Raw genomic sequence first — 23,325 nt, 5'->3', positions numbered from 1 at the left:
ATTGTTTGTGGAAGCCTGAATGAGACTGATGACTTCAGATAAGATAGGCAATCAGCTCGGACTCGCCACTGCAGACTTCTGGTCTACTTGTAAAATGAGTCTTGTCATTTATTTGACAGTCCCCAGGATTTCACACAGGGGGAGGGACAAATAAAGCCAAGCCCCCAGCGGAATGTTGCCGATAGCCTCAAGTGTGGAGTTGGATGTTCTGGGGGCCCCCAAGCTTGGGTAACCCTTCAGTAGCCTGGCCGTCTCCAGGCTCACCGTTCATTTCAGCTGGTGTTTATACAGTACCTACCATGAGAGGTGGGTCCAGGTGGTTTTCCTCTTTTGAGGCCAGCAAAATATTTTCACTTAAAATGAATTTAATCCAGTGTCAGAAATTCAACTCAAAACAGAAATGTCCCATTGGTATCCCTCTAGCCACCAGCTGCCCTTTAGTCATCTGTTCATTAAGTGGTTGGGAACATAGGCTTAGCCAGCAAAGATCTGGGTTCAGAGGCTGACTCAGCAGCTCTGAGCCGATTTTTTTCCTTATTCTGCTACCAATTTCACAGGCTTGTGATGGTTAAATGAGATTGCGCATAAAGCATCCAGGAATGCATGCACCTCATTAAATTAATCCTAAAGAAAATAACTGGTAAAGCAGAGGACCCTCCAGCCACTTTATCTGCTTTATATAGAGTGTTTTTATGTATTAGGTCTCTTTAGAATTTAGATAGCACAGTCAGGGGAGAGGGAGGCCCAGTTCAGTCATGGCACATGGCAGGCCTGCCGTGCCAGCATATGGCCAGGGCCTTTGCAGCCTGCTTGTCCACGAATGTCTTGTCTTCCCTACCCACTTATGCTTCAGGTGTGGTTCACTTCACTTGGTATTCTCAGCACCTAAGAACAGGACCTGGCATTACAAGGGCACCTCAGTGAATGTCAGCTGAATGAGTGGTCAAAGACTGAATGATAGAAAACAGAAAAACAATGAGGGGAGAAAAAAGTAATCCCACTTTTCAATTATAACCGCTGCTTATCCTTTAAGATCTAGATCAACATCTTCTGTTTGTAACTTTCCTGTCTCCCTCACCTCCCACCATGCCCTTCGTGTCCCTTTCCTCTGCCTCTCTCCCATCTCTCACTTTCCCATGATAGAATGGATATCTCTTTGGCTCTTTTCTCTTAGAAAGCCTACAGAGGGAATGTGAAAGGGGTGGAATCCACTGGACATGGTTAACACAGCAGGGTAAATGCACTGTTCTATCACTGAGCCGTGGCCAATCAGATCCATTTGGCTATGGAATGGATAGCCCTTCCTCATGCCAAAAAAACAGAGTAGCAGAGTGGGGCAAAAGAACATGCAAGCCTAGAAACGAAGGGTAGAGCCAACTTACAGAGAGCACTTAGGAAAGTTTAAAAAGAGAGAGAAGAGGTATTACTATGGAGGGCCCACTGTGACCACCCAGCAAGGCAGAGAGCATGAACAGCATTTCTGACAGATAAACTGGTGCTTCTCAATGCAGTGTGCACAGGAGTTAGCTGGGGATTTTGCCAAAATTCAGATTCTGCTTTGGTAGATCTGGGGTTGGGCCTGAGATGCTGTACTTCTAACAAGCTCCCAGGTGCTACTGGTGCTGCTGGTCCAGGAATCACACTTTGGGTACCAAGCGTTTAGTGCAAAAAGCACTGAAAAGACTTCCCAGCATGTTCTATCTCATCTTTTTAAAGATGTGAACAGGCCACCCTAACAGAAACTGAAGAGCTCTGAACATCCTAGTATCAAAAGGGATTCTCTGGTCTCTCCTCCCCTCCTCTCATCTTACAGCCTTTGCCTGGACACTCCCTGGCATGGGGCACCCTCCTCCAGGCAGCCTAGGCTGAAGGGGGATTAGAAATTCCAAGAGCTCAATTTTAAACCTCTAGCTTGATCCCCAGAACCACATCAGCTCCCACAGCATAGATGAGGGCAGCCATAAAACGTCATGCTTGGGCTTCCTTCAAAGAGTGCTTAAGCCATATGGAATTTAATTTCACTGTCTATTCTCCCTTCTATATAGGTGATATAAGAGCATGTCTGCAGGTATTTCTGCCTCTTTCTACCCTCCTTTACCCCAACACACACAACCACTAGACATTGAGCACCTGAGGAAACTGTGTTATTTCTTTATTCCCAAAGCTTTTAACATAGTAGATACTTGGTAAATGTTGAACTGATTAACAAAAATCTTGACTATATTTTTTACTACTTGGACTAATCAAATTAGATTTTCTTAAGGCAGTCAAATTTCTTTTGCATGACCGCACAGGTTTTGTGAGCTCGAGTGGTTTTACTGAAGGTAAGGAGAAGAAAAGATCCAAAAGTGTGGTTTCCGGAACAAACTGTAATACTGGTTGCTCACAGTGTGAGGTGAACAGGATTGGATTAGCCTATTTTAAAAATCACAAAATTCTAAAACTAGAAGATATCTTAGACTTTGCCTAATCCTAAAATGACAAATACCTGGCAGGAAAAGAGAATCATCTCTCTCCATTCCTGTGCCCTTGGCAGACAGCACTAATCAATCATGATACTTTCCCTGCTAAATGTAGATGTGACTTCAGAAACCTAGGGTTTAAATCCAACATTGGGTTTCTTCACCTGCCCACTGGTGAACCCTTATGCTTCTGAGCATGTCCATCTGAGCATGTACTTGCCAAGTTATCACCTGCTTTGTAATTCTCTTGTAAAACTGTAACCCAGTGTCCCTTTGCCCCCTACAAATCACAGCTCAGGCTGAACTGTCTTGAGTTCAAGGTAAGAGAGGCAGCACACACTTGGATGAGAGAGGCTCACACTTCATTGTGCAGAGTATCATGAGAACAGGGATTGTACCTTGTTCATTCATTCATTTATTGAACAAATATTTATAAGAACAGGCATTGGTTTGGCCTGTGTTCACCTCTGTATCATAGTGCTTAATATATGTGCTTATTCTTGCATGAATGATGGATGGGAGGATAAATGCTTGATTAGTCACCTCTCATAGAGTGATGCCTGATAGTCCTTAGCAAGGACACTCTTCTTCTGCCTCTTTCTAAGCCCCAGATAGATCCTTTTCTGTTTCTCTTTCTTCCCTTGTTTATACTGAGCACACTCTGCACACAGCCTCATCTGCAAGGGGTCCCCAAGGGCAGCACTCACTTGGTTGTAAGGCATTTCTAGGCGTGTTTTAATCTGTGCATTCTAGACTCCATTCAATCAACTAGCTTGTTTCTGTGGATGGAACTGGTCTTTATGGAGAAACTTAACTATTGTCAGTAAAGTTCTGTCTTTTACTATTTATGTAAAATGCTATCTTAGATCTTTTACATAAACTGTCTTGTTTAATTTCAAGCACAGTTGGACAAGGCACTTATTATGAGTCCATATTATAGTGGAGGAAATGGAGGCTCAGAAAGTTCATTTGATTTGCCCAGGATGACACAGTTAAGTTGCAGAGTAGGCTGTGAGCTTTGTCTGCCTGACTCACAAGTCTGTGCTTTTGCAAAGGGGGCTATGGCTGGTTGGCATCACAGAAGTCATGGTAAACCGGGCAGTTGCACCAGGAAGTCAAGGATTTCTGCATTTGTGATCATCTGCTTACAGAAAGAGTAATTTTTCCCCAGGGCTGGTGAGGAGGGTGATCACCCAGCTCTTCCCTGTGATGCCAGGAAGTCATGGCCCCCTGCCCTTTGCTATCCCCATTTGCCCATCGCCCCTGGATGTCTCTAAGCCTTCCAGAGAGAAGACTAGCTAGGCCAATCAGGAGTTGTTGGGGTACCCCACCACCTTCATAAAGGGGTGGGGGATTTCTTTCAGGTATTGACCAATTAAGGCTTTCCAGAGGATAAAGAGAGAGGAAGAGCAGGTTGGGGCCCATCCTCACCCTGGTCCCATCTGCCCCACCCCAGCCGTCAGCGCCAGAGGCAGCAGCTGCAGTCTGGGAATGACCCAGGCACTGCATGTCACCTCATGGCCCTGGAGCAACCCCCAGGCCTCGTCCAGCCTGTGGCCACACCGGCTCCCCAGCTAAAGCTTAGGGCACTGGGCAAGCCCCACTTTGTGTAATTGTTTAATTATCATGTCAATGTGGATTCATTAGCATGGCAGCTGTCATTGCAAATGGGGAAGGAGGGAGCTCCCAGAGCCCCTAGGGTCAGCCTAATTGATGTAGTGAACAGAAAACTGTATTTACTCAACAATGGTTTGGGTTTCTCTTTTGACCTGGGAAGGGCATCAGTGCTTACCGGGAATCAATAGCAGCTGAATTTTGATGCACAGAGATTGGACAGCATTCATGGGCTTAACCCCTCCAGGCCCATCCAGAGACCAGGCAGGCATCCTACTGCAGTGAGAGGCTGGAGACTTCTACTTCTCCCAGGTCAGAAGAGATGTGGGGGCCAGGGTGGTGGAAACACATTCCTCCCTTCACAGCTGTGTATGACCAGGTTCTAGTCAATCCTGAGTTCCACAAGGGTCTGACTAGGTCATATGCACCTCTGCATCCCTTCCAGCTCATACAGGGTATAGAACAACCTGATGTTTAATAAGTGTTTGTAGAATGACTAGTAACTTGCTTTTATTGAATACTGACTGTGCCGGGCACTGCCCTAAGATTTTACAGGTATACCAACTTATAATTCTCACAATAACCCTCTGAGAAGCACTGTTCTGGTTATTTACTGCTGTGTAACTAACTTACCTTAGTGGCTGAAAACAACAATTTATTGTTATTATATCTCATGACTCCATGGATTAGGAATTTGGATGGCTTACCTCTGTTCCCTAATGTCTAGGCCTCAGGATAACTCCAAGGGTGGGAGGTAGTACAGCTAGAGGCTGTCTGGGCCTCTCTCTCTCCCCAAATCCACAGCATCTTCAAATGGTTAGCCTGGGCTTCCTCACAGCATGGCAGCCTCTTCTGTGGCAGTTTGGGCTGCATGAGACCAAGGCAGAACCTGACAATGCTCTTAAAGACTAGGTCTGGAACTAACATATGACACTTCACTAGACTTTATTGGTCAAAACAATCACAAGCCAGCTCAGATTTAAGGAGAAGAGAAATAGGTGGCATCTCTTGAGTAGAAAAGTGTCAAAGAATTTGCGGCCATTTCCAGTCCACCATAGAGACTATGACTTTTTCCAAATACAGATGAGGAAACCAAGACTTAGGGATAGAGTAGCTACCTCTCCCACGTCACACAGCCAGTAAGCAGGGGCACTAGGCATTGGACCCAGACAATCCGACTCTTGAGCCCTTAATTGCTACAGACCTGCTCTGTAAGTTTAAGTAACTCACTCTCCTCCTTGGTCCTTGGCTTCCTATAAAGTAAGAGAGTTGGGCCATATTCTTTCAAAAGTCCCCTCTCACTTGAGCAGTTTCTAATTCTCAACCATAAAGAAAATAATCTCACCCTACATTTGTGCTTATATTAGTTTGGGGCACAAGCGGTTGGACTGTCCCTTCCTAAAATTTCTCAATAATTTTAGAACATGAGTTAAGTCTCCAGAGATTCCTCAGAAAAGTCAAACCAAGGGGAAGCCAATTTTTAAGTACTTGAGTTACAGGGAATGTGGCATCTGGGTCTTTAGAAGAAATCCAGGGGTACTGGAGGTAATATTAAACATCCCCACAGACCTTTCAGCCCTGGGAAGTAGGCTCTCACCAACCTCTATCAGGCTGTGATTTATAACCTTGAAACCATTCCTGAGTTGTGACTTGATCCCAGAATCTGTTTAAGAGAAGGAACCATCACTAAAGGAACTAAACTCCCTTTTCTGCAGAATAGAAATTGTCCTGATAGCTTTAGGCTACTAAAAATCCCAAGCTGACCGGGCTCCTGGGGAACGGAGTTGCAAAGGCTGGTAGTTGGGGTGGAGTGTGGGAGGGGTGTCATGCAATGGGACTAGACCAGGAACTAGAACACAGTCTTGGCTCACACAGGACAGACTGACTGTGGGCAAGACATTTAACCTCTCTGTGGCCTGGTTTCTTCATCCACAAAGAAAGGAAGTAGATTTCATCATTGGTGCCAACTTCACTGACTGGAAGTGGCTCCCAGAGGGGCTTGTGTTGGAGAGTCCTCACACTGTGCTGAGAGTGTCCTGTGATGGGAAGCTGTTTGGAGGTGGAATGAGCCAGAGATGCCTGGGTTCAAATCCCAGATCCTCCACTTAGGACGTGTGTGATCCTTGAAAACTCTCCTAAATTTTTTGAAATCACCTTTCTGTCTGCTAAATAAGAGTCATGAGGCCTTTCTTCATAGAATTGATGGTTATTTAAATGAGACAACCTGGAAAAACCTTTCAACCCAGAGCTAGGCACACTATTTGTGTTCAGTATAGGCTCATTGAATCTGAAACTTGAGCGTTACTGGACAGGCAGGGAGGCCTTTAGTTACCTAAATGTCTTGTCAAATGTAGCAAAACCCATATCTTAATAGTCTGTGACATTTCAGATCAGCCTTAAGGCTGTAGTTAATGCTGTAGGCAGGATGGAATATGGAAAATGTAAAGAAAATACACTCTTCTCATCTAAAAAATGGAAATGATACCTGTGCATAAAAGGAGTAAAAGTGAGCATTAAATGAGATAAAATTTGTAAAATGCTAGTGCAGAGCGAGTACTTAACAATAGTGAGTATGGGAGGGCTAGATCTCATACCTCACCCAACATTAAAGGACAGAGAATGGAGAAAAAACATGGATATAATCAACATAGGAAAAGGCTTAGCTTCATCCTTTACTCCTCACCGAAAATTGCACCTAAGAGTAAGCTCCAGAAATATAAATGCAAGGTGTGCTGACTCTGGATCTGGTAATATCAGGCCAGGAAAGCAGGGGTCTTTTGATGTTATGGTCTAATACTTGGGTGACAGTCTTTCAAATTTAGTCCATTAGGTATGCAAGTGAATGGATATTCTTCATGGTACCACTTCAGCAATAATTATAATTTAATATCATGTAGAGAGTGCTCACAATGTCCCAGGCACTATGCAGTGCACTCTGGATGTGCCTTGGCTCATTTAATCCCCATAGCAAACCACTGAGGCAAGTTCTTATAATATCCCCATTTCCCAGGAGGGCACAGAAAGATCTGGAAATGCCGAAGGTCACACAGCTAGTACTCGGTGGAATTGAGCCTGTCTGGCTTGGAGCCTGTGTTCCCAGTCACCCTCCCTCTGAGTGACAGATACAGTTGCTGTGACTTTTTAGGAAAATGACACAGAGTAGGAAAACCCATCCCAGCCCCAGCACTTATTGTCCCTATAACCTTGGGAAAGAGACTGGTTAATCTTTTCAAGACTCAGTCCCCTCATCAATAAAGTGGGGATACTAATCATCATAATGCTTGTCTTGTTCTCCTGCCTTGCAGACTCAGTTAGATGATGTACAAAATAAGATGAGCACTGTGCCTGGCACCTGTATAGTAGATGGTTGATTACTGTCAGATTCTTCCTCTTTAAAACAGGATTTCACTGTACTTTCACCTGCATTGAAAGCATTACAATGGATCTGGGAACTAAGGAGGTCTCAGAAATCTAAATCAGTGTCTGTTAAATGCTTACTTACATGGATGCAGTTTTGTGTGTGTGTGTACATTTCTTTTTCACAAAAGTATGATTTTTCAATCACAGAAAAGCCCCCCTATGCTTGAGGTTTAGTGTTGAGGTGAAAAAATAAAGCTAAAATGATCCAGGGAGTTAAAAAAAATGAAGATTTATACAAACATATAAATTAGGCCCATAATTTAAAAGTCAGTGTTTCTTTTACTCATATTCTGTTTTCATCAGTTAGTCTACCCAAACTGCCTTTTTGTTTCATTATACAACACTCCTTGCAAATTATTTCTAACTTTGGATGATTTGCTGACCCTCACTGACTAGGGTCTCCCTTTCTCCCCCACCTATAACACCCAGTTTGCACCGTTACCAAATGCAGCCTCCCCATCGCTCCCACACCTTCCACTGGGAATGATCTCTTTATCAATAATCCTACCCCTGGAAGTCCAGTGGGCGGCTCTTCAGTGCCCGCAACACCACTGCAGATGGGAGCTTCGGATCCCCAGTGTAATCCCAGCCTGAAATGTTACCAGGAGCCCCACGGCTCTTCAATTACCTCCCTTGGCCTGTCAGGACCACAGCATCTCAAATTCAGTTAGCTGGTCTTTGGGTCTCAGCCAAGGCCCAGCCTCTGCTCCTAATGACAGCCAGCTGAGGGGACACTGAGAGGGGCTAAATTCAATTTGCAGCCCTTCTAATGAGATTAAGGGAGCAGGGTTTTTTATTTTCCCCAAAGTTTGCCATAGGCAGGATGAATGATAGCCCAGGGATGAGCTGTCAACGTCAACAAAGGCTCCGAGCTGGGAGGAGGGGGATGGGAGACAAGGATGGGAGAGAGAGAGGGAGAGATTTTCCAGACAGAGCCAAGGAGTCCTGAGTGAGTCGCCCAGCAGGTGACAATGTCTGGCTGGCAGAGTGTCACTCCGTGGACGGGATGCCATCAAGAATGAATCTGGAGGAAAGGCAAATGTCAATCATAAGTAATATTCCCAAGTAGAATCTCTCTTTTCTTTTTCTTGCTTCTGAATTCTTTTTCACCCTTTTTGACTTTCCAAAAGTCATTAAGCAAACTGTATTTCTTAAAATGAGTCACCTCGGAAATATCTTCTCAAATATAGGAGCGAGGCTCCCACTGGTCTACTGCCTGGAACAGCCCAGCCTTGGCTGAGTGGACCTTTGTGTCTTCTAGCCAGAGAGCTCCCCCTGAGCTGGAGTCAGCTAGGACCTCAGATGCCCACACTGTGTGGTGGCTGGCAGTGATCCGCCGGAAAGTACTTTATCTGATGCACAGTAATGTCGGAGTGAGGTGTGATGAGCTAAATCTGTCTAATGAGGGTTTTAGTTAGCGCCTACCTCTGAGTAGCTCCTGCTTGGATGTGAGGGGGTACCCCAGAGAAATGGAGCAGGACATTTTTCTGGGTCCAAGTGAGACAGATAGAGGGAAAGCTCCTCAGGAAATCTGAAGAGGAAGAGGTCTCTGTGGTGGGGAGAGACCAAGGAAACTTTATTTTTAGGATGTAGCCTTGAGCCGTACCTTGAAGGAGGATGGGATCTAGAGAGGCCAAGAGAAGGAACTCGGCTCAGTCCCTTATGGCTGAAGGTTTCAGGCTTCTACTTGCAGGCCAAGCTGTGCCCTGTCTCAGGGTCACTCCCGGTGGGAACTGCAGTAGTCCCGACACTCCAAGCCTGGATCTCAGGCTCTGAGCACCTTCTTAGAGCTCCTCAGAGAAGGATCGTACATACAGCAGAGCCTCTGTCCAGCTTCCTACCCCACACTCAGACCCTCCATCGATGTGGCATTCCTGTACCAGACCCCGGCTGTGGCCCTGACGCCTCAAGTTGCCTGGGAGTTGCGATTCTCACACTTTGTCTCTTGTCCCCTCTCCACTGCCTGAAGTCTTGCTCCTAGCAGACTGATAACCGGGGACTAGGACATAACTGCCCTTTTTCTACTTGAATATGGAAACCAACCCAGACCAAGGCCTTTATTCAGCTTCAGAACATGTCAGCATGAGTTAAAACAGCTTATGGGCACACAGTAGACACTCATTACATTTCTATCAGCTGAAATGGGCTCATGGGGAAGGTGAAACTTGATCAGGCTTGAGCATGGGAGCAGTTAGACAAGTGGCTATATGTGGGAAGGCATTTTCCACAAGGAGGAAAGGATCATGTTGTTTGTGTTTAGAGAACAGTAGTTTCCTCTGATGCATTGCTGGTAGCCAAGATTTGACCTCCATTGCCCACTAGGCCCACAGCTGGCTCTTCAGGGGCTCTGGCCACTTCAGAACCTTGGTAATAGAGTCTTAAGTCTTCCCACTCACGGGGAGGTGCTGCTGACGTCCACAGGCCAGAGGGGCTATCCTGCTTGTACCACAGCCTGACCTTGGCCATCAGCCAGATGGGCTTGAGGAATCCTACAGATTCCAGAACCCAGAACATCTCAGGGACATGTTGTAGCCAGAACTCTCAGAGAGTATCTCCCACACAAAACAAACCACAAAACCTTTTCAAGGCCTGTGAAGGATTATGTTGGATTGTTGGGCCTGGGATAAATCAAGTTACTAATCCAACCCAGTACCTTACAAGTCCAGTGCTGCTGAGAAATATAAGTCCAAGATGCTGGGATTCTGAGCCCCAAAGAGCTCAGTTCTTTAGCTAATCATGGCTGCTTTGTTAATGTGGCTTCTTTTATGTTGTGAATTGTTTCTGTATTTTTTTTTCTTATTCCACTGACTTGTATTAAAACTCCTTGTGAAAAGACTCTTCTGTCTTGTGGGGGTGGGTTGTGCCATGATTTGATGGAGACCTCAGAAATTCAAGGCAAAGGCCTGGGACCTTGCAGCTCCTCTCCGCTCCACCTTGGAGTGGCTGGGTGGTGGGGGCAGCCGTGAGGTCCTAGTAAGAAAGCCCTGTCCTGGAAGGTCCTGTGTGGGGGTGCTTCACACGGGCTGGTGAGCCACCCCATGTCTCTCTTTCGCAGCTCAAGCTGTCACTGAGGTGGAGAAATAATCTGGAGAGATGAAAAAGATAAAGATGGCAAGGGTTAAGAATGGCCAGCTGTCAATGGCAGATGCTTATTAATAAGGAGGAGTCACTAAAGTCCAATTCCTCAGGAACCCAGAACTCTCTGTTGTAAAGCACATTTTAAATTGCAAAGGATTTTCATGCCTATTTTCTTATGTGAGCCTTACAACAAGTCTGTGAAGAAGGTATCCTGGTCCCCATTTTAAAGGTGAGGAACCAGAGGTACCCCAGACTTTAATGAGTCACTCAGGTTCATGCAGGAGTGAGCTTAGGATGCAAGGCCAGGTCTTTCTGATGCCAGACATGCTGCTGTGTCCCCTCCCCCACGTTTCATCTTAACGCACCACCCGTGTGCCTAAGATGGACTGCACACCCCATCTCCTCTGACTGCACTCCACGGAGACCCAGACTCTCCTGCCACCCTCTGATGGTGGAACTGATGGCCCATTAGGAGAGAATCGTCACAGCACAGCTCCCTTGTCCAGCTTTGTGTTGATGAGGAAAATACCTCACTGTCGTTTAGGAGCACACTAAATAAGTGGGCTCTGGAGCCAAGAGCCCTGGGCTGGGCTACAGTACGGCCCTGCTGTCGCCAGCTCCCCCGTGATCTTGGGCATGGAACTTCCTCTCTCTCCTCCCAATGCCGTCTTGGGAGTCGCATTCTCCAGCTGCCCGAATCTCCTGAATGGTCACTCAAATCTATTTCTTGCTGCCTACAAATTAAATTTTGCTTCTGCTCTTCTTCTTCTCTTCCTGGTCTTCTCTGTTTGCTGCGCAGAGATTAGTTAACACTCTGGCATGGTCATGAGCATTTCCAATGCAAAAGCTCACCCACCCCCAGTGTCTGCTGGATTTGCTAAAAACGCCCCTTGGGCCCGCCCCTCACAGGGCAATGCCAGACCAGGGGATGGGGCCCTGGGTCTCTTCACTTTGCGCCACATTATCACAGAAAGGTGGATTAGAAGTTATCTCCGCTCTGCTTTCTCTCAGAGCTCCTTGGCAACACAGCCACCTCGATATAAATACACACTAGAAATGTGCACAGCCTCATACTCACAGTTGAATCCTTCAGAGGCCTGGGGGCAGATACCGCCAGGGAGCAAGGACATCAGGAGATCCTCAGGACCCAAAGGAGTGCCAGCCTCACTGCTTCAAGGTCAAATATGGCACTCATCAAATAGAACGACTGTGATCCCTGATAATTCTCGGGCACCCCATCCCAAATGCTGGAGATCTTTCATCTCTCTGGATAGCCAAATATTTCACAATTGACTCTTCTTTTGCATTCTTTGCAGTTGAACAAAGGGCCAAATCACCTTTCCTGTCTTTGTTTTTCTAATATTTTGATTCTCTCTGGTGTTGCTAGTGTTCCATTCTGTTTGAAATTCTGTTGCTTTTGATCATTGGTAGTATCAAGATCTAGAAAGAATCACCATTAAAATCAAACACAATGAAATCATGCTTCTGAGTGTAATAATGTGTAACATTTTAGGATTGAACTAATGAAAGTAATTATAAACCAGTCCATTCCTAGCATACTGTTAACTCTGGTGTCTAAAATAACTTCAGATATTCAGGAGACCAATGCAAACCTATTCTTGTGGTTAATACAGGTTCAGTAGCGTGTCATTTCCTTTCACCGGCCTTGTTCTAGGTAGGACCATAAAAAGAACCACCCACAAACCTGATTCAGGCATATGTAGGAGACACATGCTTAGAAGACTGCAAAAGGGCTTCCCTGGTGGCGCAGTGGTTGAGAGTCCACCTGCCGATGCAGGGGACACGGGTTCGTGCCCTGGTCCGGGAAGATCCCACATGCCGCAGAGCGGCTGGGCCCGTGAGCCATGGCCACTGACCCTGCACGTCTGGAGCCTGTGCTCTGCAACGGGAGAGGCTGCGACAGTGAGAGGCCCGCGTACCGCAAAAAAAAAAAGACTGCAAAAAAGCACTCTTTGCTTGGAGGCACGAGAATAAAATTCCCTGAATATATCTCATATATATGATAGTCCTCTTAAGATTTAGTCATTAGGCTCTGTCAGACATTTTCAAACTACAAAGGACCTGAAAAGAAAATACAATAAAGAGATCAGAGACCAAAATGCCAGGCCAAAGAGAAGAACCAGAGGAGCAAGATGTGTTCACTGTAAATATTTTATAAACTGCATCCTTATCTTGGTTCAGTGCTGTGTGCTGTCTTGTCTCTGATAATTGTAAATATTTAATGTGCTATAGCTCCACCTCCTTACTGATACCGGAAAGATGAATAAATCCATACGCACAGGATGTGTGTTTTCACTTGCTGTGCAGACTGCCTGAGAGCACGTGCCCCGTGACAGCCTGCTGTGGATGGTTGTGCAGACTATGCCCTGTACAAGGGTGCCTGCCTGGTGGAGGGGGCTGAGAAACAAGCCCCACCCACCCAGCTCTGGGGTCACTGGGTCAGCTCTGAGCTAACAAGCTAACAGCTCCTTTGTGCAATTAGCTGTGGCTGGAGGATGTTTTGTTTTCATTTTGGTTTTTGCAATTCACAGTTTACTAGTGCGAAGGGAAAAGCAGATCTGATGCGAAAAGTGCTCCTGTTTACTAAAAAGCAAAATCCAGGAATCTTTTAAGTCTCAGTATGATTTTCCTTAAAATAAAAGTATAGGAATTTTCAGTCCATTTAGTTTTTTACTTCTTTAGCAGCCAGGCCCTATCCTGGGACTTGGTTTTCCTTGCAAACTGACCAAAGGAAATTTCTAGAAGCAGCTATCTACTACAAGGGGAAGGAGAGTGAGGCATGGAGGAAAGGAGGTGGCTGCAGAAGCCTGGTTCTGTGGAGACCTTCTGTCCTGCATGCTGTCCTACCCCTGACACCTGACTTGGTTTGCCCCAGCAGGGGACCAGGTCTCCATTGCCTTCAATTCCTCCAGCCTTCTTATTATTCCATTCTTCCTCAATTCTGATCTTGCCTCTGTGGTTCCCTCACTCCAGGGACTCTGGATGCTTTGGCTCTACTACAGCAGTCAACATCACCTGCTTTCTAGGTGATGGCAGGAAAGCAGGCAGAGGAACCCTAGAGATTCTAACTGGAACCATTGTCAGGAATAGCCTTCCACGGTTACTCTGACCCCATAACTTGACCTTGGGAAGGAGAAACCTGGGAAATACCTGTAAGGCCCAAACACTCAACTTGCATCTTCCAGTTGTAACAAATAAAGGAAGAAACTTTTGGTAACTCTGTCAAGCAAGCAGGTGGGCAAGGCAGGCTGCTGCTGTGTTTAGGAGAGCAGGCTCTAAGGCCAGATGGCATGAATTCCAAACAGTCTCCACAGCTTCCACACAGAGGGACACTGAGCATGGGCTCCAGTGGCTTCAGTCTCCTCATCTCTAAAGCGGGAGTAATGGAAGTGTGAGTCTCATTGGGTTGTCTTAAGAATTAAGTGTTAATGCTCTTGTAAAGTTGCCTAGGGCAGTATTTGAAAGACTAAGTGGTCAATGTGTATTGGCTATTATTATGATTATTATTTCCAAGTGGCTTGGAGAGTTGGGGTGGTAGAGCCCTGAGAAGATTTGTTGTTTCAGAGAAGACTAGAGGTAAATTGCTTTCCAAATTTGGCCATTAAGATGTTCAGTTTCCATGCTAAGAAACTCCTAAGGCACAGTAGGCATACATAACACACACACAAAAGCACCAAGCACACACAAGTACACATACATGTGCACACACAGTTCATCATGCTGCCGTAGCACACACAAGTACACATGTGCATAACTCCAGAAATATCCTGGGGCGGGATATCCAATCAAAGTTCCACATGGTGGCAGACTTTACTTGGCTTAGCTACCATCCAACTGATGCCTGGCCTAGATGCCAATATGCCATGGTACAAACTGGGATATGCCAGTGTCGGGTCTTAACTGGATCTGCAGAAGGACAGTTCACAGAGGGTTATGAGACTGCAAAGACCTCTGAGAACTCCATCCTTTCCCCTCCCTCACCCTTCCTCTCTCTCTGTAGGAATTTCAGGGGATGCTATGGGCCATTGTTTAAAGGTCTTGGGCTGGAGGATCCTGGCGGCCAATACCTAAAGATGGAGGTACGTGGTAATATTGTTGCTGATGACCAGTTCTCCAGAGAGCACCCTGGCCCAGTACAAAGAGGGCCAATAAAGAGTTGCTGAATAAAAGACAAAAAAAAGTTGAGGGTAGATTCCAGCTGCAGCCACATATTGGCTGATAGCCTTGGGTAAGTCACATACCCTTTCTTTACTTTAGCTTCCTCAGACATAAAAGGGAGATAAACATGCTGATCCATAGGACTATGTGATGATTGAATATTAAACCAAATTAGAGACTCAATATACAATGGTATCTTTCTTTTCAGAAGGGTAGGGCTCCCAGGGCAGTAAAAGCAAGGAACAGTCTCTTTGGGATGGACATCTGTGAACTTTGCACTTGAACATGGAACCAGGAACAATGGTGCTTGAGAAAGTTTGTGATGAGGACATTTCTAGTTAAGAAAAGCTGTTACGTGCATTTCCCTTTATGGGGAGGACACAGTGCAATTCTCCCATCTCAGGAGTCCCACTAGGGAATCTGTACTTCACAACTCAAGCCTCCTGGCTGGTGAGGCAAGTGCAATCTGCCCAGGGTGCCATTTGAGAGGTGGAAATCTCCCTGAGCTTTTGCTGTCTTTATCAGTTTTATGGCCTCTTTGCTTTGCTCATTAAGTTAATCTTTAGGGAAAAGGGGCTAGGCCAGGGAGTAGAGAAAACAAGATGCAAATGTGTCTGGAGCCAGGTCCCAGTACCAACTTGAGCGTACCAGAGACTCTCCCAGGCAGAGGGAGCAGCTCTGCCTGTGAGCGAAAGGGTACTGAAGCCAGATAGGGTCCCTTCATGGCTTGGCTGGTTACAGTTCCAGCACAGCCTCCCACAGTCTGATTTTCTAGGTGCTCCAAGGCATTTCCAGATTTCTCGAAACCATAAAATATTGAGACATACTGAGATCTATCTATCTATCATTTATCTGTCACAAATTCATTTCAAATCACTCTAATAAGCACACATGAACACCATGTAGTAGGGTGTATTTGGATACAGGATACATCAGGAAATCATGAGAGTGTGCCATAAGCCCCAGGCGGGTGGGAATCACTGCACCAGACAACTATTTTATGTCCCTCTGTGGACTTGAAGGTCATAAATATTCTTCCCACAATTTCCAGCTGTATTTCTCAAGTGGGATTTGGGGAATTACTCTACAGTCTCTAATTTGTCCTTTTTTGCGTGGACTTAAAAATCTTTTAATAGTTTTCTTGTCTCTCATGACATCTTTCTTATGTGAGATGGGGGATTCCTCTCCTCCCTACAATTCTTTCTCCCCTCTCCTCCCCAGCCCTTCTGCCCACACACCTTAAGATGTGTCATTCATTCATTTATCACCTATTCAACTAGTGTGTACTAAGAACCAGAGATGTACACTGAACAAGATGGCCAGTTTCTCTCTCATGGCTCCATGAGCTCACAGTGTCATGGAGAGACAGAAAATATGCACAACTTACATGAATAAGTGATATGCTTATGAGATAGATGCTGTGAAGTGTTGTCCAAATCCCCCTTCAGGACAGAAGTCATTGTCCAGCTGCTGAGAGTTCTGCCAGAACACAGCCCTCAGCCCAGCCCTTTTAGGGATTTCCTTAACTGAAGAGAGCTGCCTCCCCCAAGGTTAAGGCCCGGTCGCAGGGTAATCCACATTTAGTGCCATTTGACCCATCGCCTACTCTGGACAATTATGAAGGGTCATTCAGCTTCTGAGCTCCCCAGATGTGCAAACTCAGCACCTTCCTCTTCCCATAGGACTGTTGACCTTTGAAGCAGCCAAAATTGTGTTAGCAACCAATGTGTCTTCCTCTGTCAACTTTTAGAATACAAGACATCAGAGAGCAAAAACTGAGAATAGGTGATGGCCTATGACATTCTGGGGGGTTACAGTCTCTAGAAATAAGAACAGCTGGGGTGATGGTGGCAAGAACCTTGGAAGCAATACATTCTTGGAGTTAGTTGTGAGTTTTTCACATTCCAGTGGTTCCGAGTATTGTAGAGCTAGAAAGAAAAGAATGCCTCCTGAGCAAGGCAATGATCCATTAGTAAAAGCCTGAGAAATACTGGAAACTAGATTGAAAGCTGTGAACATCAATCCACCTTTCAACTGTAGAATGAAGAACAGGAACCAACCATCGCTAGTAGATAAAGCATAGAGCCAAGGGCAATCCGCATGGGTTATCTGTTGACAACACTGAGCTTAAACTGCCCTCACCTTTTGGAAAATGAGTAATGCTTTTGAAAAACTTCATGGTAATAGCTATTGAAATTTAAAATGGAATGCTATACTTAGGGTGATAAGAGAAAATAGAATATATTCTTCATTAAAAAAAACTGAAAATGAAGGAAAAATCAAGGAAGTATGAAAACCAGAAATCAAAAGAGAATAAGGCAGATTTAAGATGAAATAAGTAAATTATAACAATAAAAGTAAGTAGGTTAAGCCTGTCTAATAATAGGTCAATAGTTTCATACAGAGTGGAGAAATCCATTGAAGTTTAGAGACAAACATATAAATACATTAAAATAAAGCTTAAATTGAAAGTATAGCATATGATTACCAACAGAAAGTGGAAGTCACAGTTTTCATCGTGAGGAGTCAAAAGGACCAGTGGACGAGGTTACAGTCTTTAGTTTCTCTCTCCCCCACCACTTTCTGGGGATGGATCACAGCTTCAAGGACAGATCTGAGGAAGAAAATCAAAGAACTATCTTCCACATGGGACAGGACATGGTAAGACCTGATGTGTCAGGAACATGTGGCAGATTATATGAGGCAAGAAGGAGAAAGGCACCGAGATAAAGATGCAGGACAGTGTGGCCAAGAGAGATTTCGTTAGAGTAGGAGAGCGAGTGTTCTCTAAAACAGATTACAAAAAGTCTCCTTTAAATGCTCGAGAGAGACACAAGTAAAATTAGAATTCCAGACTTGACCTCCCCTACTCACCTTTTCTAAATGAAATGCCAGTTAGAGACCAGACTTTCTCAAAGAAAGTCTCAAAATTTTTCAGAAGTTAACAAAAAAATAATCTACAGGCCATACTCTTGGTCACAATACAGTAAATCAGAAATTAAAGACATTTATTTAAATTAAATCATCAACTACTTATAAAATGTAAACTTTTTTCCTAAAATTCTTTTGTCAGAGAGCAAATAAAATGGCAACACAATTATTTAGAAAGCAATGTATAGAATTTGGCCAAAACTATAATGAGAAGAATATTCATAGCCCCAATTTTTAAATTATTAAACAGAAAAAAAATGAAGTAAAATAATAATGAATTCGAATCATGAAACTATAAAGAAAACATTTAAAAATATAAGAAAAGGGCTTCCCTGGTGGCGCAGTGTTTGAGAGTCCACCTGCCGATGCAGGGGACACGGTTTCGTGCCCCTGTCTGGGAAGATCCCACATGCCGCGGAGCGGCTGGGCCTGTGAGCCGTGGCCGCTGAGCCTGCGCGTCCAGAGCCTGTGCTCCGCAATGGGAGAGGCCACAGCAGTGAGAGGCCCACGTACTGCACACACACACAAAAATTATATACATGTATGTATATATATATGAAAAGAGAGGAAGCATTTAACAAAGATAGAAGCAGAAACATTATTAAAAATAATAAAATTGAGAAATGAGCTGATTCTTTGAAAAGACCAACAAACATGGTCAACAAATGTCTAATCACTATAATTTAAGAAAAGTGACAAATATACAATATTAAAAATAGGAAACATAATATAATTACAAATTTTCAACTTTTACGCATAGGCTTGATCATAGTACCATGTAACTCGTTAATGATTTAGAAAGAACAAAGTTAAATTCTTAGTCATACCAAACCCAAAGTCAATTACAGATAGATTAAAGTGCAAAAATTAAGTATATGTAAATATTTATATTTATTATAGTAGAGAGGCCTTTTATAAATATGATATCAAAAGCAACAATTGTAAAGGAAATAATTGATCAATTGCATCATATTAAAAAACCAAAACTCCTATACAGGAAAAAAAGGTAAAAGGCAAATGACAAATTGGGAAAATATTTCTAATAAATATGACAAAATATTATTGACTCTAATACATAAAATATAAGAATATAAAAATAAATAGAAGCAAAATGAATAGAAGAGCAATCTCAAAAGTCAAATGCATATATTTGAAATACTTGGAGTTTTTAAGTTGTAACAGATATGTTCCTTTAAAAATGAGATATATTTTTTGCCTATTGAATTGGAAAACATTAAAAAATAATATTGTCTTTTGATATAAACTTTTTGGGGTATAGTTGGGGTATCTATCAAAAAAGTCTTAAAAACGTGTACACACTTCTACTGAAATTCCTCTTCCAGGAAGTTAGCCCACGGAAATAATCTGAAATCTGACCAATATGTAACTATTTAGTTACAGTGATTATTGCTGTGTTTTTAAAAAATCATATTCCCGAATTGAGGACAGTGTTAATTTGTAGCAACAGGGGATTGGTAGGGTTAATTATGGACCCTCTGTTTGATAAACTACTGTATAACCAATGAAAAATAGTGTGGCACACCTATATTTATTAATCATGAAAGATGCTAGTAATATATTCAGCATAAAGAGCACATTACAGTATAAACAGTAATATCCCATTTTGTTTAAAAATATGTCATGTATGGACATGTATATATTACATATGCATATTCTTCAGACATTTCCATTATTAGTTGGTGAGATTGTGGATGACTTTGTTGATCTTTTATATTTTACACCCTATAATATGTTGCATGATTTTTCAAAAGAGAAAGAAAAGAAAGAGAACATTAAATAGAACCAATTACATTTTCTTAAGAAAAACAGAAGCATTGGCTATGGTAGAGCTCATACACTTCTAACATTGTATTCTTTTACACATTTTTTACATGGATCAGTTTTCACATGCATTTGGTACCTTTAGCCACTGTTCCCTTGAGGGCAATTCTCAATTCATTATTCCTTTGTGTGCCCAGCACTTTATATATTGAGGACATTATTGAATGTTAGTATTTCAAGGAGGGAAGAAAGGAAGGCAGGGAAGGAGGGGTAGGGGCAGATAAAGTGGAAAAGGGAAGACAGGGGTGAGGGAGGAAAGGAGGAAAAGGGGGAAAAGAGAAGACAAGGGAGAGAGGAAAGGGGAAAAGGAAGGAAGGAGGGAGGGAGGAAAGACAGAGGGATGGTGGGAAGGAAAATGGGAGGAAGGAAGGGAGAAAAGAAGGAAGCAAGGCTGGGGGGAGAAGGGGAAGAAAATTTGGTTATAGGCATCATTTCTGCACAAACATACTTTTACCTCCTGGAGATAGAACCAAAATCCCGACCAGGCTGCCTCCTATGCCCAGTCCACATTTCGGCCATGCTGCTCTGTTTCAGATGCCCTTTGATGCTGTTGGGCTCAGACCAGTGGGAGCCAGTCTTAGAAAATCTTTTCCCACAAGGTATGAGTGCTTTTTGCAGATGTTTGCTAACATATCAACAGCTGGAATGCTGCCTAACACAGTTCCTCAATCATTAGCAGACATTACCTAATTGATAAGGGTGTCCCTCTGAGCACGGCAGCCTGTTCCCAGTTCTATGTGACACACAATCAAACTCTATTCCCTTTCCCCGTGACATCAACATTCTTGGCTAAGCCATTGGAGGGGAACTCCTTTTCCACCCAAGATAAACTGAAATCTTGCGACAGAACCATCCCCTGAGGATCCCCACAGCCACATTCTCCCACCCACACCCATCTTCCCGGTCCACACAGTACTCCAATTCTAGCCATGAGCTTCTCTTCAGGCCTCACTGACACTGACCCAGGGCAGCTGTAGCTCTTCACCAGCTCCCTGTGACAGTGGGAAACAGATTGGAGGCAACAGGCATTTGGTGTCAGTAGACATACACACATGAACCCCTCGGGCTGGGACCATCTCTCCCTGTCCTTCCTCTGTGCCCCACTCCCACACACAATTATGCATCAACATTGACAATGTTCATCTGGTCTTTCCTGGCAGTAGGTTCCTGATGATAATGTATGTCCTTAATAGCACTTGGGGATGGCCTGTGAACCCAAGAAGCAATAGGCCCTGACCACTGATGGCCAGCTCAGGCCAAGGCACAGAGAGAAGCACAAAGCAGAGCCCAAATTACAGGGGAGCCCTCTGAAATGCAGCCCTAGACAAGCTCACCTTCTGCCGCTTCTAATGCCTATTGGATGACCCTGTGGGTGTTGAGATCCTTGGCTAACACAGCATATCCCTCAAGTACTATGATCCTTATCTGGGTTGCAAAGGAAACTTTTGCTACTAAATAGTCCTGGGCACCTGAGATTAAAGGAAAGACATAATCAGTAGGAGAAAGAACAGCAGAGTTCGGTTTTGGAGTGCTTTATCTTGGTGAGGGGAAGGGAGGTTTAAATAAAAGGTTAATTTGTCTTATAGCGTAACAGAGAGTTTAGAGCCAAACAGACCCAAGTTCAAACACTGGCTCTGCCACTTGCATTATAACTTGGGGCAAATTTGTCTCTCTCAGCTTTCATTTTCTCACATGGTTCTTATAAGGATTCAGTGAGAAAATGTATATAAATCCCTGGTCTGGAGTAAGGAGTAAGTGCAATTAAAAAAAAAATCACTGTGTATGAAGAGTTTTGAAGTCAGTGCCTTGATACATGCATCTAGATTGCCAATTCTTCCTTTTGTCAGGTTAGCATTATCTTCCCATTCCACAGTAAATTGTGATATAATTAGCATAGTTGTCTATAATCATAAGTAAATAGCGCCCGGCACTTAAAAGAGAATGCTAGCATGGCAGAGATCTCAAAATCATCTCACTCAGCCCTGGGCCCTTTATAGATGAGGAACCTGAGGCCTAAGGAGGGAAAGTGAGGACATAATTGATGCTAGGGGGCTTGACCCCAAGCCTAGTCATGTGTCTTTTGCCCCTGGAAGCACCTCGGGGTATAGGGGAAGTCGTGGACACAGGCCTAAGCCCAACTCCTTCACAAGGGGATGCAGCAGGGTGAGCTCAGGGTCTGTCTCATCCTCCCCGGCCCCTAGAGCAGTCATACCGTGCCTCTTGAGGCTTCAGGAAAATTTCTTCCTATTTCCCCAGTTTTTTGTTCTCAAGATGGGGTCTCCACTAGAGTGTTCAGCCTCAGCTTTTTGCTAAAATACACTTCTGTGCAAAGCTGTTGTGGATCTAGCATACATCCCCCACCACCACCCGCCCGCCATGCCCTTTGACTTGTAGTGAGATGGCTGCATCCTGGCTACTGTGGGTTGGGGGAGTGAGTGAAACTCGAGCCCTGGATCCATGAACAGGCTCAACAGTTGCATCCCCAGGCTTGGCCCGTGAGGGTGCTTGGGGAGAGGCTAGTGGAGTCTGGTCACTGGTGGGGAAGTTGAGGGGGTGGGTGGTGCATGGAGTGGCCAATGGAGACCAAGGCGGTCTCTAAACTCCTAATACAGTGAAGAGTGATGGAAGGGGCCCTCGGCTGGTCCACCTCGTTTTGGCCTTTTGGTCTGTCCCTGGTCCCATAACCCTGGGAGGCCTCGGGCAATCACGCCCCTCCCTCGGGGTCTCTGTCTCCCTCTCAAAGTGCAGAAGCACATTTGCGAGAACCTCTGTCAGCTCCAACACTGTGGGATGCTCACCATGCTGGCTGCCCGTCCTTCCCCACTTTGTAGTCCTCCTCAGCCCCAACTAAAACTAGAGCAGAGCTCACGGGGCCCCTCCTTGCCCCCCACCACTTGAAGAATTTGCGTCTCCAGAGGGAAGGGTACCATGTAGAATTTCACTTTTGTTCACCTGAGCACAGGCGGCCAACTTTTCCTGTCATGGGAACCCATCAAAGACTGGACTAAGTAAACTTCTATTTCCATATCTTATTCTCTTGAAGAGAACACAGCCATAACTCCACAGAGAGTAAACATACACGGTCTAATCTTTCTCCTCGCTGGGACAGTTTGTTGAAATTGGTGAAATGATGCAGACCCTGCCGAAATGGTTTGATAAGAGCTGTAAGTCTGACTTTGTGATTATTAAACAGAGGGAGTGTAACTCAGCTGCTTCTGATAATTTTAAAAAGAACCCTCTCTCTTACTTGAATCTTACTCCCTACCATGTATACACATGGCTTATACATATGTGGAGCTCAAACATCTACCAAGGCATGTGCATACATGCACCCCCGACTTCTTGTTTCCTTGGGGAGGGTGTCTGTGCCTTTAGAGAGAGATAAAATCCCACCCCAATTTTGTGATCGCTCATTGGGTTATTAGTGACATCATGAAAGAGAAGCCACAGTCTGAATGATTCATACAGAAGAATCATGTGGAAGAAGGGTAGAAAAAAGTAAAGTTAATGGAGTTTGGGGTATGTAAGTTTTTCTTCTCTTAGAGCAGGCGTCAGCAAAGTACGGAGAGCAGGTCAAATCTGGCCTATGGCCAATTTTTGTATGGCTGCAAATTTACATTTTTGAATGGTTGAAAACATCAGAAGAGGAGTATCATTTCATGACACATGAAAATTATACAAAATTCAAATTTCAGTGTCCACAAATAAAGTTTTATTGGAACACAGCCTCATCTGTTCATCTGTGTATCATCCTGTGGGTGTTTTTGGGCAGACCTGAGCCTGAAAACCAAAAATATTT

General features: G+C 44.4%; 2 long non-coding RNA genes across 3 annotated transcripts in view; one reads left to right on the top strand and one right to left on the bottom strand.

The window, feature by feature from the left end:
* The window catches only part of LOC136794841 (uncharacterized), a 334,527-nt gene that overhangs the window by 184,387 nt on the left and 126,815 nt on the right, over positions 1-23,325 (top strand). The window lies entirely within an intron of this gene.
* Positions 7,710-20,108, bottom strand: LOC136794784 (uncharacterized). Of its 2 annotated transcripts, none has more exons than XR_010841991.1 (3): positions 19,975-20,108; positions 11,653-12,014; positions 7,710-10,581 (listed from the first exon to the last, which is right to left on the bottom strand). It is a non-coding gene; the product is annotated as an uncharacterized lncRNA (long non-coding RNA). The 2 variants fall into 2 exon arrangements; XR_010841992.1 differs by lacking the exon at positions 11,653-12,014 and adding an exon at positions 12,280-12,474 and having other exon boundaries at positions 19,981-20,108.

Source organism: Kogia breviceps, chromosome 9, assembly GCF_026419965.1.
Source record: "Kogia breviceps isolate mKogBre1 chromosome 9, mKogBre1 haplotype 1, whole genome shotgun sequence".
NCBI classification, from domain to species: Eukaryota; Metazoa; Chordata; class Mammalia; order Artiodactyla; family Physeteridae; genus Kogia; species Kogia breviceps.
Note: the sequence above shows the minus strand (reverse complement) of the source record. Positions and strands in the feature narration are given on the sequence as shown.